Genomic DNA, 14064 nt, shown 5'->3' on the forward strand with positions numbered 1-14064 from the left:
AAAGGAACTTGCTGTTCTAAGAGGGTCATGTGGTTTTGCAAGCAGAGAGAGTAAAACAGGCTTTCTCTCTGAAAAAGAGAGAGAGAGATCAGTTCTGCAGTTTTATAGTCAGCAGCAACAGCTGGGACTGGAACAGGACAAGCTGGCAAGCTTGTGAAAAACCCCATTTGGAAGACAGGTTGTGAGTACTTAGTTCAGCCTGATCAAAGCCCTTGTGGTTCATGCAAGAGGAGAAGACTGGCTGTCTAATATTTCACTTGAAATAAGAGAAACAAAAAGGAAATGTGTGGCGATCTGAAAGAAAGAGGTTATCATCTGGAGAACCCTGAGGGGGCAAGTTTCTTCGGCAAGACAGTGAAGTGGCTGATTAAAAAGGCATCACCTGTGGGTGTCCGTCGCACAACCAATCTCTCTGAAAACCGACAAGAACCTTCCTGAGCGGTAACCATTTACCTTTCAAGCACCAAAGCCTAGCGAACTTTATAAATGTTCAATTCTGTGCACAGTATAGGAATTGCCTGCAACCAGTGAACTTGGAAGAATGAGAAGTGAGTTTGGACTGTGAATCAAATAACTTTTCTGAACTTGCGCACACACACACACACACACAATTACACACACACACACACAGTTACACACACACACACACACACACAATTACACACACACACACATGCGCTTAGAATTAGAAAAGGATTAAGTTAGGTTAGTTAAGTCAATAGTGATAAGTTAAAGTGCGATTCTCTTTTCATGTTTAAAGATAATTAAAAACAACTTTTGTTTAAGTATTCATTTGTCTTGGTGAATATTTATTGCTGCTGGGTTTTGGGGTCTTTGGGCTTGTAACAGTGTGCTCTCCCTGTGTCTGAGTGGGGTTTCCTCCAGGGGGGTTCCAGTTTTCTCCCACTGATCAAAACGTACTGGGGTCATAGGAGCTCGTGGGCCACAAGGGCTTGTTACCGCAAGGGGCTGTCTAAATTTTTTAAATAATTTGCAATAATGAAAATGATGGTGGAAGTTTTTCATTAAAAGCATCAGTACAATGCACTGGAATGCTTGCTGCAGTGAAATAGATGTGTAAAATGCATTCACACACAATCAGTATAAATCACAGGACTACACAAGATAAACAAAAGAAATCTAAAATACTCATAGCTGAAGATCGTGCAAAAAAATGTAATGTTAGAATAGTACCGCTAGATCTTTGGTCTGGAGTTTATGTTCAGGGTTAGGGAAGTACAGGAGGGTTCACGAGCCTCGTAGCTGTGGGTAATATACATTGTCCTTGATACTGAGATACCGGACACCTGTACCTCCCTCCTGAAGGGAGCACCAGGCAGCCTGAACGAGGAGATGGGGATTGCGGTAATGTATAATTATTTGGTCGAGCACACCTATTGGCCGGTTGAACCTGCGGCCCCTCCCCACGGGCTCCTGTATAAAGGTGACCATTCCACGGCTCCCTGCAACTCAGTGCAGGACAGCCGATCAGTAGGGATATACCATGTTGTTCTCAAGTGAATTGAAGCCCACTGGTTCCTCCACAATAGTCTCAGTGATCGACAGTACATCAGGGATGTTGGCTGCCTTGCTGAGGCAGCGCCTCTTGGAGAATCTTGAATGGTCAGTGCCCATGATGGACTTGGCTAGGTTTGCCCCTTTCCACAGCCTCCCGCGTTCCTGGAGAGTTTTCCAAACTATGCGGTGATGCAACCAGCCAGCATACTTGCCACGGTACATCTGTAGGAGCTCAATAAAATATTCAACAACATGCCAAAAATCCTCAGGCTCCGAGGAAGCTGAGGCATTGTAGCGGCTAATGTGGTGCACTGAGTTAGAGGCGAGTTGAGGTGTGAAGCCTGCCCACTAAAGCTTAACTCTCTAAGGTCACACACTTGGGCAGGCACTGGAGCCAGAAGGAACAGAGGGAAAGTGACTATGAATAGCAATGCGGGGGGGAGAGCAGGGGAGGAGGGGGAAGGGGAAATGCAGGGAGAGAGACTCTCACTTTCTGATATTCCAGAGATTGTCCGATGTCGATGGACCACTCCCCAATATCGGGTGTCGGTCGTGTTCCAGATTCCAAGTGTGAACTGAATGGCACAGCTGTCGGAACACTTCTCTGAGACACCCCCTGTCCACTGGAGCTGCCCACACCTGTCTGGAGCCCATTAACCTTGCGACACGTTGCGACACAGCAGCAATCCTCCGGGGCATTGATCAATCAGGAGGTCGCAGGCTGGCCCCGATAGCTCAGTGGTTAGAGCACGGGTCGCGAGTTCGTTCCTCGCTGGGGGCGCTGGACAAAGCGGCGATTCTCTGTCTGTCTCACGCTAGACAAAGTTAAAGAACTTCATTTATGTTACATTCGAAATGTCTGACAATAACGGAAGTTTTACCTTCAAACCCCAACTGTGGAATTTCGTCCCAATTAGTCACATTGAATCTGCCCTGCACAAAAGATCTGTCTGGACTAGTGAACATCACTTTCTTTGCTCTAACTGCAAGAGAATATTTATTTACCTCTCTTTCCTCCATCTTGGACATCCTGTGATCATTTAATTTATTCTATTGTCCTTGGTGTCTCTGTGCACCTGTGTGGGTATGAATTTTGATGCATCTGGACATTGAACCAGTACAGGCCCTTCAGCCCACGATGTTGTGCCGACCCATTTAAACCTAAAAAACGAAACCCTCCCACCTCATAACCCTCTATTTTTCATCCATCCATGTGCCTGCTCGAGTCTTTTAAATGCCCTTAATGTTCCAGCCTCCACCACCACCATTCCAGGCACCCACTACACTCTGTGTAAAAAACTTACACCTGCTCTTTATACTTTTGTATCTGGCAATAAACATTCATCTCATGAAAAAGCCAGATTCAGAAAACTATTCAGCAACAGGATGGATGGGGTAGCAGTTAGCCCAACGATTTTACAACACCAGTGACCAGGATTCGAATCCCACGCTGTCTAGAAGGTGGTTGTACATTCTCCCCATGTTTGCGTGGGGTTTCCCCAGTGGGGGGGGGGGGGGTGGGTCTGATATCATTCCACCCTTCCAAAATGTTCTGGGGGTGTTGGTGAATTGGGTGTAATTGGGCAGAACAGGCTCATGGTCCAAAAGGGCCTGTTACCCTGCCGGGTCTTAAAAAAAAGGAAAGTTGGGGGGGTGTCCCCAGAAACAGGCCCTTCAGCCCATCAAGTCTAGGCTGAGCTCCAAGCACCATTCACAATAACTCTGCTCTCGTCATGTTTTATTCTTCCCACAATCCCATTCACCGTTGATTCAGGTTTTTGCCCTCTTTCTTGATGAAAGGTCAAGGCCCGATATGTTGACTCTCGCCTTCCACGGATACTGCCTGACCTGCTGAGATTCCCCCAACATTTTGTATGCGTTAGTCCGGTTTCCCAGCGTCTGCAGCCTCTCTCGTTTGCCTCTGGATTGATGGATAGTTGCTGTCCAGCGTGGACAGGAGGGGGCAAAGGACCTATGTGTGGGATCCGGTTCCCTTGAACTCAGGATGGTGAAGATTGGGACCGGTGGTGGGGCAGGCGAATCAAACGGGCGCCATTCCACCCTTGGCTGCACATCAGAGGATGCCCGCCATTCCCCACATCCGGACACTTCAGCAAATCAGGGCATACAGTAGCCAGTAAGGGAGCAAAGTGCCGCGTGCAAAGGAAGATCCCTGGGAGCAGAACAATAAGAGGAACCTGCACAGTAGCAGAGGAAACACCACCAGTGCCGGATAGTAGTGGCCAGCGGAGCCGACACAACCACCTGCATTAAGCAGATCCACACGTGTTACCAAAGCACCAGACAGTCTGAATGTCTAAAAGAAAAGGAACTGCTAACTTAAAAGGTTTATACTGCTGATGTTGTGTTTACGTTTGTGTTGAACTTTAAATTGAAATGAATACTGTATTTGTGTGTCATGTGTTAGATTAAACATCTCAAGGAAAGGGGATGTACTGAGAGTAATAGTGATCCTCCTGACCACTAGAGGGAGGCAGAGGCTAGTTTGTTGCAACTCATTTGGATTCAAGATGAATGCCTCCATATGGTCATGAATGAGTTCTTTACGTAAAGTTATAAAAGAACCCAAGTTTCTTTATTCCAATAAGCGAAACATCACAGGAGCAAGGTGCCTTCCTGACCCTGAGAGATGGCCTGATCTCCCCTAGAGACCGCATGCTGCCTGTCAGGTCTGGAGAGGAGCGCCAGGAGGAGGTTTCGTGCTCAGCTGCTTGCCGAGCATCTGGAACCTGCGGCAGCTCAACTCCAAGGAGAGGGTGTCTGTCATTGACAGACGGGTGCTGAATGTGTAAACTGCCTTCACACGTGCCACTAAAAATACCCAGGGATCATCTGGCTGGGTAATGTAAGAGGAGGCCGATTCTGAGGGTGAATGTCCAACAGCTTATCCTTGGTCCGTGTTGTGTCAGCTCTGTATTTAGACAAGAGGTGAGCAATTCACACCTATGTCATGGCTCACATTCCCCGTCACTGGTGGATGAGTTTGGGAGGAAGGGAAGGAAACAAAACCATCCTCCTCCCTCATCAGCTGTCTCTCACAGAACAGAAACAGGTCCTTCAGCTCCGATGAGCTCCCATTTGCAACATGTACTCAGGGGGGGGAAGGAGTCTCTTCCCACACTCTCATTACCTTCCCACTCACCTGCGCAGTCAGGACAATTTACAGCAGACTAGAATGCTATTGGGAAGCAGAGGGGAGCAACGGAAACACCCAGTCACAGGGCGAACGGGAAAACTCCACCCAGACAGCGCCGGAAGCTGTGATTGAACCCAGGTCCCTGAAGCCATTAGTTAGCATCTCTACCTGCTCCCCCACTCTTCCCCTCACTGTGCCTTCCTTGTCAAGCTTCAGTACTCGTACTTCCCGATCCCAGTTCACCACTGCGTCAGATGGTCCCTTTCCAGAGACTCTGGCACCAGGATCGGTGCTGATGCTCCCTCTGTCCTTACGATGGAGTGTTGAAAATTCCTTCGGGGTGGTGTTAATTGGTGAGAAGTATTACCACATATAGGCGCAATGTACAGATGCCTTGAAATTCTTGCTGCAGCAACACAGAATTTTCAGTTTGAACACACAGCACGGTAACAGGCCTACCAGCCTGTGTCTAAACACACTCAATTAACTTACAACCCCTGGTACATCTTGAAGGGTGGGAGGAAACCAGACCCATCCCACCCCCTGCAGAAAACCCGCGCAGGCACGGGGAGAAAGTACAAACTCCTGTAAGAGATCAGTAAAGTACATAAATAGGCAATAGGTATAATTCACGGCCCGAGAGGAAGAAATGACAAAGGGTAGATAAAAATTCAGTCTCGAAGTTGGTGGAATAAATGTGACATTACAATAGTGCCGGTGTGTATGTTGATCAGAGGCGTTGACTGTGTGGAGAGTCAGAGGCTGTTTCCCAGGGATGAAATGGGTGCCACAAGAGGACACGGGTTTAAGGTGCTGGGGAGTAGGCTGTCGTCATCGTAGCCATCCCTCAAGGTCATGGATGATGGCCCTTGTTCCGTTGATCTATTTATGGGCTCTCAGGGGGCTTATGAGTCCAATCTTGGACCCCACAGACTGAAGAACCCTGTGCGTGTATTTGTTTAACGTGTACTTGATGTTGCACTCCAAGAAACACACGATACTTCACAAATCAACCAATTAATTCCAGTGGCATGGAAACCACGACGACTGGAGCTGATGGATTTGTTGCAGCCTTCTAACACCTTCACAGCCATTGAGTTCAGAGTCACTTTGTCCGCCTGTTCCACCGCTGGGGACTTGGTTGGATTGGTCTTTGTCAGTGATGTCACTACTCAACCTTATCTCCAGGAGCACGGTTCCCGACGGCATCGGTCTCAGGATCTCAGGACCACACAAGCTTCTCCACCACGACAAGGTGACAATTCACGAAGAAGTGGGGAGCAGGTACAGAGGAGACGTCAGGGGTACTTTTTTTTTTACGCAGGGAGTGGTGGGTGCGTAGAATGGGCTGCCGTTAACGGTGATGGATATGATAGAGTCCTTTAAGAGATCTTTGGATAGGTTCATGGAGCTTAGAGAAATAAATAGAGAGCTATGGATAAGTGGAGTAATTTCTAAGCTAGAGACATGTTTAGGCACAACTTTGTGGGCCAAAGGGCCTGTATTTTTCTGTAGGTTTTCTTTGTTTCTAATCCTGGTGGCCATGGAGAAGTAGGGGAGGGGGGGCAGGGGGAGTACAGGGAGGTTCGAGAGCCTGATCACTGGTAGGAAAAAAATTGTTCTTAAAACTGTTCTTGTACCAAGGACATGAAAGATATGAACAGGAGTTGGCGATCTGGACATCAAGTCTGTTCTGCTATTGAACCAGATCATGGCTCATCTCTCCCTGGACTAGGCTCCAATCACCTGTCAAATCCCCCCTCACTGTTAATTCCATGATCTATCCATCTGAGTCTTAAATATATGAAATGAGACTCCTTCCACTGCTTCCCTGAGCAGAAAACGCCAGATATTTATGACCTCTCCAAACTATGTCCCTAGTTCCAGTCTCACCTGCCAGTGAAAGCAACTTTCCTGATTTTATGTTATCTATTCCTTTCATAAATTTTCATATTTCTATAAGATCCCCTCTCATTCTCCTAAATTCCAGCAAGTTCAATCCCAGATGACTCAATCATAGGCCAACCTCCTCATCTCTGGAATCAACCTGGTGAACCCCCTCTGCACCACCTCCAAAACCAGTACACCCTTCCTCCAGATGCGGCCTCACCAGGACCTTGTACAGTTCAGTATAAACTCCCTGCTCCTAAAGTCAATTCCTTCAGCAATTTGCCTTAACTGCCTGATGCACCAGAAAATCAACCTTTTGTGATTCATGCAAAAACACTCCCAAATATCTCTATCCATTCTCCTAATCTGCCTAAGTCAGGGGTCCCCAAACATTTTAGACCGTTGTCCCCTTCAAGGACTACGTGGTCCCTCATCGACCCCCAGGAGTGGAATCCCGGCACTGGGTGTGGTGTGATGGAAGGGGGCTGTATGGGGATGGGGGGGCCAGCAGGGGGTTGCTGGATGAGGGGGGACTGGATAGGGTGGCCAGTCAACTGGTTTTAAGTCAGACAATCTGCCTTTTAAGCCCCCCCTGTCCTCTGTCTGGTGCCACCTCAAGCCAGATGTTAACTTATCCTTCATTTGGGGGTGTAGCCCCTACATCCCTAAATGGAGGACAAATTAAGGGGAAAAAAAGGCACTTACTTGTTAAATGCAGCGTACCGGGGTCGGCAGGCTGCGTGTGACCAGCTAGAGCATGCGCGATGAGGGGGAAATGTGATGGCAGAGCACGAACATTCATGGCAGGTAAGCCTCCTCCCCCCATCATGCTGGATGAGGGGATGGGGGAGGTGGTGTGAAGGCACTATTTTAAATCAAACACCACCCACCCCCAGAGTTATTAACTTCCTTTTGACCCTTTGGCATTTACCAACCACCTGGATAGTCCCATTGACCCCTGGGTGTCGATATCAACCACTTTGGAGATCCCGAGTCTAAGTCCTTCTGCAGACTCCATGTTTCTTCAACACTACCTGCTCCTCCACCTACCTTTATTCATCTGCAAACTTGGCCACAAAATCATTCATTCCACAATCTAAATCATTAATATACAACAGGTAAAGATGAAACCCCAACACTGTCCCCTGTGAAACACCACTAGCCCATCAGAATATGATCCCTATGTGAAATATAGATTGATTCAATGTAATTTTTTGCATCAATTATATTTAGCTCCTCAAAAATTAAAAAAAATGAATCCAATATTATCAGATTTATGCTTTAGATGTGATCAGGAAGTTGGTTCATTTCTGCATTCTACTTGGAAGTTTCCCAGAATAAAAACCTTTTTGGCTGGAGGTAGGAATTTTTTTGGAGAAAATATTAGGAGTTAAACTCCCACTGGACACAATGTTGTTTTTGTGGGGTAATATTAAAGTGGTTGGACCAAAATTAAGGTCGACTATGTATCAGACTGAATTTTTACAATCAGCTTTAGCTGTTTTTAGGAATGCATAGCCATTACTTGGAAATCAGGTACGGATTTAGGGATGGAGAGGAGGCACGCAGAATTGCTTTCTTGTATTCCACTTGAGAAAATAACATAATTTATGTAAAGTATCAATTTTTTTGGAAAATATGGAGCCCATACTTACAACATGTTGGCTTGAAAATTTGAAAGTTTGTCCTGTGGGTAACCCCCAGTTCTATTATATTAGTATTGAGACTTTGGGTCTTTCTTTACATTCTCCTAACTCTTTTTTTTTCCTTTCTTTTCCTTTTTTCTTTCTTTTGATATATTCTGAGGGGGAGGGTGGTTTGACGGGTGGAGGGGGAAAGGAGGGAGGGATGGGGGGGGGTTAATATATATGTATACATCACATGTATTTTTTTTCTCTTGTAGCTTTACTGAATATGTCTACATGGATGTGGTTTTAAAATTCTTAAATAAAATGTTCAAAGCTCCCTGCTCCCTGTCAATCAACCAGTGTTCTACCCATGCTAGTATGTTTCCTGTTATATCCTGGGCTCTTATCTGGTTAAGTCACTCTGGCCTTCTGAAAATCCAAACACACAGCATCCACCACATCTCCCTTATCCAACCTGCTTGTCACTTCTTCAATGAATTCCAACAGGTTTGTCAAGCAAGATTTTCCCTCAAGGAAGCCATGCCGCTTTGACCTATCTTGTCACATGCCTCCTCAGCCTTGATAATTGACTCCAACATCTTCCTAACCACTGACATCAGGTGAGCCGCCCTATAATTTCCTTTCTGCTACTTCCCTCCCTTTTTGAATAGTGGAGCGATATTTGGAATTTTCTTGTCCTCCGGGACCATGCCAGAACCAATTGAATTCCATGCCAGAACCTATTGAAGCCAGGCTTCTGCCTCAAGGTTGCAGTGAGAGGAGAGGGGGGGCCAAGGTAATGGGGGCAGAGTGGGGCAAAGGGAGATGCTTTCTTGCCGTAGGTTGTTCCAAAGAAGTACAGGGTTCATTGGTCACGGGTGTATTGGGAGGAGAGAGGTCATGGTCCGGAAGGGCCTGTTACTGAGCTGTCTCACTAAATTCATAAGATATAAGAGCAGAAGGAGGCCCATCGAGTCTGCTCCCCCATTCTAATCATGAGCTGATCCATCCTCCCACTCAGCCCCACTCCCCGGCTTTCTCCCCTTAACCCTTGATGCCCTGACTGATCAAATCCCTGTCAATCTCTGCCTTAAATATACCCAATGACCTCGCTTCCACAACCACCTGTGGCAACGTTCCACAGACTCACGACCCTCTGGCTAAAGACATTTCTCCGCATCGCTCTTTTATCCTGAAATTGCGTCTCCTTGTCCTCAACTCCCCTACTATGGGAAGCACCCTTACCACATCTACTCTGTCCAGGCCTTTCAGCATCTGAAATGCCTCTGTGAGGACCCCCTCATCTTTCCGCACTCCAACAAAAACAGTCCAAGAGCTGACAATCGCTCCTCGTACACTAACCCTTTCATTCCTGGTATCGTTCTGGTAAATCTTCTCTGAACCCTCTCCAATGCCACCACATCTTTTCTCAAATAAGGTACCTAAAGTTGCATTGAATTATATTTAAAAATAAATGTTTCCCAAAATTTGTTCTGCTCCTGGATAAGTTCAGAAACGATTTGACAGAAGATGTAGTTTGCCAGCAATCGCTCATTTTCTCCATCTTGTGGTCACTGAAGAAGTGCACTTGCAGTACCGAATCGTACCAAAGGGCAGAGCACTGAGTCCAGGATCTGGGCACAACCTGAGAGAAACTGTTCCTTCCAAGTGAAACAACTGCATCTGGGTCTCCCGCTGTGGTCCCCTCTACTTCAGAGAGACTGGACGCAGACTAGGAGATCACTTTGTTGAGCACCTCGACGCAGTCTGCTGCAATAGCGTGGATCTCCCAGAGGCCACCCATTTCAATTCTCCATCTTATTCCCTTGCTGGCATGTCTGAGACCACCCGTAAATTGGAGGAACAATGCCATGTCTTCCGACTGGGCAGCTTCCAAGCAGATGGCATCGACATCGACTTCTCTGGCTTTCATTAAACCGCACCTCTTCTCCCCGTCACCTTCCCCCACCTCTGTCTTTCCCTTCCCTGTCTCCTTTTGCACGGACGTGATGAATTCTTCATCACTTATCATATCCAATTAACACCTTTTGTTGGTCTGGATTCCTTCCCCAGCCAGTATTGTCTGAATTCTGAGATTTTCTGAGATTCAGGCTCATTCTGTTCATTCCTAGAAGAAGGGCTCAGGCTCGAAATGTCAGCAATATATCTTTGTCCCCTGTGGACGCTGAAAAGACCAGCTGGTGTGTTTTTACTACAATGCTGTAACCTGTCCAGTTTGTTATTAATTCTCACCTCTCCTCTTATAATGTCCAATTAACACATTTTGTCTGTTGGTCTGGACTCCTCCCTCTTCCCTCTTTTTCTCCCCAGTCTTTACTTCTGACGCCTATGTGATTTTTGCTTCTATCTTGAAGAAGGACTTGGGCCCAAAATATTGGAAACACATTTTCTCCTCCTCCTCTATAGATCCAGCATTTCTATGTGCTTTTACTACAATCTCAGCATCTGCAGACATTTGTGTTTCACTTGTTTTGTTTTCACTTTATTTATTCATTCAAAAAACAAATAATATATGACATATACAGCAATTAAACATGATCATGAATGTTTTTTTAATATATAAAAAAGAAAAGAAAAGAACCCCCCCCCACCACTTCAGCCAACTCTCCTAAGGAGAGCCATAAAAAAAGAAAAAAAGAAAGAATATTAAAAAAAATTAAATATACAAATTAAAATCTAATCAATATAAATTGAAATGTAAATATTCTGAGTAAAACAGCCAGTTATTAATAAAAAAATTATAATTATCATGCAAAACATATATAATTTTTTCCATTATTAAACAATATTTCATCTCATTTTGCCATCTATTAATGTCAATCATATTTGTATCTTTCCACATCCTAGCAATACATTTTTTCGCTACGGATAAAGCTAAATATACAAAAGCAAGCTGAAACTTATCTAATCCCAAGCCTTTCAGAGGTTGCAAACTACCCAATAAAAATACTGTTGGATCTAAAACTATTTTAATCTTCTACAGATATTCTAAAAACGATTGAATTTTCTTCCAAAAAGATTGTATATGTACATATGACCAAACAGCATGAAAAAAGTTCCAACCATATCACCACATCTAAAACACAAATCTGATTCATTAAAACCATATTTTTAAAAATTTTTCAGGTCTCAAATATAATTGATGTAAAAAATTGTAATTAATCATTGCAGAACGTGCATTTATCAATCTAGTTACACTATCATAACAAATATCTAACCAATCCTATTCAGAAAAAGTAAAACCAATATCCGCTTCCCATTTAATTTTAGATCTATCCCAACCCTTTTTATCCATACCATCCTGTAATATTAGATACATAAATGAAATATAACCCTTCTCTGGTACCTTCATAAGGGAAGTCTCAAATTTAGTCATTTTAGGTAAAATCTATCTCTACCAAACATACATTTTACCAAAGATCGAATTTGATAATAAAGAAATAAAGAATTCTTATCAATATCAAAATCTTCCCTCATCTGATTAAAAGATAAAAACTTACCCCCTTTAAAACAATCTCCCAAATTTTTCACACCTGAAAATAATGCAATAAACTTTGATTATGTATTGAAAAAGAAATAAGTTCATTATTATACAGCGGAGTCAAAGCCAATAATTTACCCTTAGTGCCTATCATTTTATTTTTCTTTATCCATAACTTCATTAAATGTTTTAATATAGGCACATTATATTGTTGTAACAAATTTATATTCCACCTAAACCAAAATTGATGTATTTCAAATTCAGAAATACTTGCCATCTCAATTTTAGCCCAACTAGGAGGCCGTACCAAATCCATCAATGAACTAATAAATTTAAGTTGGGCTGTCTCATAATAATTTTGAAAATGTGGTAAACGTAGTCCCCCTAACTCATATTTCCAAGTTAATTTATTCAAAGCTACTCTCGAAAATTTACCTCTCCATAAAAACTCCCTAACCATTTTATTCAAATCCTGAAAAAAATTTTTATCAAGTAAATACAGAATAGATTGAAACAAATATTGTATACGCGGAAAGATATTAATCTTAATTGTATTTATCCTTCCCATTAAATTAATAGGTAAATCTTTCCATTTAATCAAATTAGTTTTAAATTTTTTCATTAACAGAGCATAATTTAATTTATATAAAGATTGATAATTAACATTCAAAATTATACCCAGATATTTAATTCAATCAGTCCACTTCAAATTAATAATATTCTTATAAACTGAATAATCTCCTTCACTTAGCAGTAATATTTCACTTTTTTCCCCAATTAACTTTATATCCAGAAAGACGTCCATATTGTATTAAACATTCCTTCAAATGCAAAAGTGACTGAGCTGGGTTTGTTAAATACACCAATAAGCCATCAGCAAATAAATTTTATAATAATTTTATACTCCTCATCTAAAACTTTCATACCTTGTATCTGTGTATTTTGTCTTATCAACTGTGCTAAAGGTTCAATCACTAACGCAAACAAAGCTGGTGATAAAGGACAAGTTGATCGTGTTAACTTAAAAGATTCCGAAATCAAACCATTCGTCAATACTCTAGCTACTGGTTTACTATATAGAGCCCTAATCCAACCAATAAAAGAAGGACCAAACTTAAATTTCTCCAAAACTTTAAACAAAAAATTCCATTCAACTCTATCAAATGCTTTTTCTGCATCTAAGGATATCACCATCGGGTGATCTAAAGATTGTCGAAATCTATTAATCAAATATACGCTCTCTCATTATTTTTAAAATGACGTATGACACCTCTATTTCTTTATATTTGCCATTTGTCTTCATTATAAAATAAATCGGGGGGGAATACATGGTAGATGGAAGATGCTGAAGATGCCTTATTTGCAGCTGATCTGACTGAAGGAGGCATAAATAGGAAGAAATGGATGAAAACAAAGAAAATAAGGCACTCAGGAATTTGATGCAAAACACTGAATATTTCCAGAGATGAAAAATAAAATTGGACATTTCAGCAGGTCCATGAAGGGAGAAAAACAGGTATGATATTAGAGTCAAGTTTACTGTCGCCCAATTGCACAAGCACAATGTGACAAAACAGCGCTCTTCGGTCCTCGGTGCAAAACACGCAGCCGCACAACTAGACATAACACACATATGGATAAACAATACACATGCAGGACAAATATTCCATCTTCACAAATAAATAAAAATTATTTTGAGAATATAAGAGTCTGGGATGGTTAGTGAGCAGTTCCTTTGGCTGTTCAGCATTCTCACTGCCCGTGGGAAGAAGCCTAAGGCTGTGAACAAAAAAAATCGGCAGACACTGTGATTGTAGTCAACACACAGAAATGTTGGAGGAATTCGGCTGATCCCTCAGTGTCTGTAGGGGACAAAGATATATTACTGACGTTTCAGGCCCGAGCCAGTGAGGTCATATATGCCTCATTTGTAGAGAGCATTGGCGATGATCTGGCCTAATTGAAAGGATGCAAAAGATAAAAGATGCTGGAAACCGGAGCAAAAAAAAACTGCTGGAGGAACTCAGCGATTTGTCAATAATTCGGGTGAGACCTTGAATCAGGATGATTGTGGAATCTTGCTCTGCAGGGTAGCTGCCACGCTTACAGTAGTGACCACACTTCAAAGGTCAATTTAACAGTTAATTTCAATTTATTTACCATTTGATACCTAATACAAAAGAAGGGATCTTCTGCAAGCAGTCGAACAGTTACACAGATGGACAGATTTATTGTCAGACTACAAACATGACATCACATCCAACCCTGAGATTCTTTTTCCTGCAGGCGAAGCAGAATTACTACTTATCGGTCGTGCAAAAAAAACTGTACACAACATACACATGTAAACAAATAAAGAAATGTAAACA

The 14064-nt window shown here is 43.0% G+C and overlaps 1 long non-coding RNA gene across 1 annotated transcript; it reads right to left on the reverse strand.

Annotated features, from left to right (window-relative positions):
• Window positions 1-782: 782 nt before the first annotated feature.
• Window positions 783-12688, reverse strand: LOC138748204 (uncharacterized). Its single transcript, XR_011347867.1, has 3 exons — window positions 12622-12688; window positions 11715-11747; window positions 783-2333 (listed from the first exon to the last, which is right to left on the reverse strand). It is a non-coding gene; the product is annotated as an uncharacterized lncRNA (long non-coding RNA).
• Window positions 12689-14064: the final 1376 nt, after the last annotated feature.

The sequence above is a fragment of the Narcine bancroftii genome, chromosome 13 (assembly GCF_036971445.1).
Source record: "Narcine bancroftii isolate sNarBan1 chromosome 13, sNarBan1.hap1, whole genome shotgun sequence".
NCBI classification, from domain to species: Eukaryota; Metazoa; Chordata; class Chondrichthyes; order Torpediniformes; family Narcinidae; genus Narcine; species Narcine bancroftii.